Source organism: Myotis brandtii, unplaced genomic scaffold (assembly GCF_000412655.1).
Source record: "Myotis brandtii unplaced genomic scaffold, ASM41265v1 scaffold3, whole genome shotgun sequence".
Lineage (NCBI taxonomy): Eukaryota > Metazoa > Chordata > Mammalia > Chiroptera > Vespertilionidae > Myotis > Myotis brandtii.
The window spans coordinates 1,172,890-1,176,549 of NW_005361457.1; positions in this window are offsets into that span (position 1 = coordinate 1,172,890).

Genomic DNA, 3,660 nt, shown 5'->3' on the forward strand with positions numbered 1-3,660 from the left:
ATTTCAGAGAGGAAGGGAGAGGGAGAGAGAGATAGAAATGTCAATGATGAGAATCATTGATTGGCTGCCTCCTGCACTCCCTCTACTCAGGATCGAGCCTGCAACCCCCGCATGTGCTCTGAGCTCCTGGTTCATACGTCAATGCTCAACCACTGAACCACCCTGGCTAGGCTATGTATTTATTCTTTTAAAAAGATACTTTTAGGGGAATTAAAAATGAAGTCAATGTGAAGTGAGTTAATATACATTCTGCTGCCAAGAACACAAGCAGGAAAAGGAGGAAAGTACATAAGGAAATATTATGTGTGAAGGTTTGGAGAATAATTGTGACTAAATCTCTAGGAAGTAATGTATGATGACTAGACAGAACACAAAGGGGAATGTTAGTACATAAGGCTGGAAATGCAAGAAGATGATGCAAAAGTTGTTTGAGTCTCATTCAATTGTCAATGGAAGCCATTAAAAGGCTTGGCTAGGACAGTAATGCAATCTGATTGGTGTTTTCAAAAAATAACTGTGGTAATGTGGAGCGTGGATAAGAAGAAGCATTTGCTGGAGGCAGGAAAAGAGTCCACAAGGTTTTTGCAGGAATTCACATTAAAAACAATTAATTCCCTATCTACTTTGTGTACCCTGGCATATGGTAGGCATATACTAGACATGAAGTTTTCCCACACAAATATCTATGCACTGCATTTATACAATTTAAACAGTTTAAAATCCTAAAAAGCAATAAGGGTTATTCTTTGATAAAGAGGGAGTCAGAACTTTTTTCTGTTTATTTTTGTTCTTTTTACACAATCCCTTTGCAGATGAATGTTAAATTACTGACAACAACCCTCTTCTTAATCTATTTTGGATTCCCTTAGCATAACATTACACCTGACCTTTAGAATTATGTATCATTTCAGAATGCTGTGAAAATTCTTAAGCAACCTTGATAGTCAAGGCTTCTATTGATTTTCATGAAGTCTCAATAAAAATGTATCTGCAAAATATCATACAGTAAGTGTCATCATTCATATGCCATTGTTCTGCATCTGTTAAATGGGAATATGGGGGTTAACTAAATTAAAATGGATATAAACACTATTATTACCAGAATATTATAAAGCAGATAGATGTGCTTAATTGTAATACAAAGTAAGATGCTTTGAGCCAAATGTTCTTCAAAAATATCATTGAACATGTTTATATACTTTTCTGTTATGTATTTATTTTACTCTGAATTTTCTACCAATCTGTTGAGAAATTTGATAAATGGAAGTTCTCTTATGTCTTTCAACTACATTTCTGATGCAGAAATCTCTTCTTCCTCCCTGACCATGTCATCTGGATTTTGCTTGGAAGGAAGAACTAGAGAATCATTTTTTCATGATGCTGACTGATGTTGAGCTCAGTATTCTACTGAGTAGCTTGGATGTTCAGTCTTCCCATTGCCATCTGAAGCAACACCGTCTGCAGCTGCTACTCCACAGCTCTTCGGATATTTAAAGACAGCAATTGTGTCCCACAGTCTGGAAGCCACTGCCGTAATTCAGCGGTGAGTTAACGAGGCTGTAAGCTAGAGTGACTCCTGAAAGAATGAAAATTAACCACCATGAAAGTGAACAATTTTGTTCCCTTTGAGCACAAGGTGGTTCAATCCTGAATGAGAAAGAAAAAAGAATCTGCCATTGGTAGGGATAGAAAGTCAGGAACGAGAGGAGTTTCAGGAGTAGGTGAATCTTGCTCACCTCTTCCCAGAACCAACGTGCCCCACTCCAATGCACAACGGCCAAGGTTGTGGAGGGACAGCTCAGTTGTGGGAGGATCCCCCACACGGGAGCACCAGAGCCAGGAGCAGGTGCCCACGTAGCTGTGAAGAGAGGCGGGTTTCTGTCCACCAAGGAGAGGTGGTGCCCACTGGAGACAAAGGCACCTTCTTGGAGGGCCAATGTGCAAAGTTTTGTTCGCAACCACTGACCTTGGACTCCAGCGGAAGGAGGGCAGTGCAGACTGGAGTCGCCTAGGAAGTCTGGGGTTTGTGGATTGGGTATGAGATGTGGGATAGCAGCTGCTAGGATCCCTATGCTGGGTTGTCCTCCAAAACCTCACTAGCCATCTTGGGTGAGTCAGTCCCCTTGGAGCATCATCAGCCTGGGGAAAAGCTTTTACCCCACCTTGCATCCTAAGCCCTGCTGAAGAGTCAGTGGCATAGGCCAGGGCATAAAAGTCTGAGCAGATTCTGGCTGTGTCAGTGACTGGCTTTGGGGTGTGCCATTCACCCCACATTCCTATGAACCAGACTGGTGCTTCTCCCTCATGGGAGATCTAATAGAAACACCTTCCTGGCTTCCAACAGACTTAACCTCTGGGCTCTGGAGGCCCCACTCACCTGACTACTAGGGACTCTGCCCTGCCAACATCAGGGAAAATTCTGGAACAGATTCAGACATGTGGTTCTGGGGCAGGAGATCACATCCACCATCTTCTCTGAAGTCAGACAAGAAAAAGAAATAAAAGACCTACAAATTGGAAAGGAGGAAGTAAAACTGTAATTATTCTCAGATGACATGATGTTGTACATAGAAAACACTAAGCACTCCACCATAAAACTACTAGATCTAATAAATAAATTTGGCAAAGCAGTAGGATACAAAATTAATATTGTAATTGGTGGCATTTTTATACATCAATAATGAACTATCAGAAAGAAAAACTAAGAAAACAACCTCATTTACTATTGCAACAACAAATAAATAAGGTACCTAGGAATAAACTTAGCCAAGGAGGTAAAAGGTCTGTACTTAGAAAACTATAGAATATTGAAGAAAGAAATAGAGGAGGATATAAATAAATTGAAGCATATACAGTGGTTCTCAACCTATGGGTTGCGACCCCTGAAAATACATCTTGCATATTAGATATTTACATTATGATTCATAACAGTAGCAAAATTACAGTTATGAAGTAGCAACAAAAATAATTTTATGGTTGGGGGGTCACCACAACATGAGGAACTGTATTAAAGGGTCACGGCATTAGGAAGGTTGAGAACCACTGGTAGAAGAATTAACATCATTAAAATGCTCATATTACCCAAAGCAATCTCTAGATTCAACGCAATTCCTATCAAGATACCAATGATGTATTTCCCAAAACTAGAATGAATATTCCAAAAATTTGGATGGAACCAAAAAAGCAAAAAACAAAACAAAAGCCCTGAGTAGCCTCAGCAATCTTGAGAAAGAAGAACAAAGTTGGAGGGATCACAATACCTGATATCAAACTATACTACAAGACCATTGTAATCAAAATAGTTTGGTACTGGCATAAGAACAGGCATATAGATCAATGGAGAAGAATAGACAGCCCAGAAATCAACCCATGTCTCTATAGTCAATTAATATTTGACAAAGGAGGCAAGAACATACAATGGAGTAAATTTAGTCTTTTCAATAAATGGTGTTGGAAAATAGGACATGTACATGAAAAAAATGAAACTAGACTACCAACTTACACCATACACAAGAATACATTCAAAATCTATAAAAGACTTAAGTATAAATTGTGAAACAGTAAAAATCCTAGGAGAAAACATAGGCATTAAAATCTCAGACATCTCTCATAGCAATATTTTTGCTGATGTATCTTCTAGGGCAAGGGAAACAAAGGGAA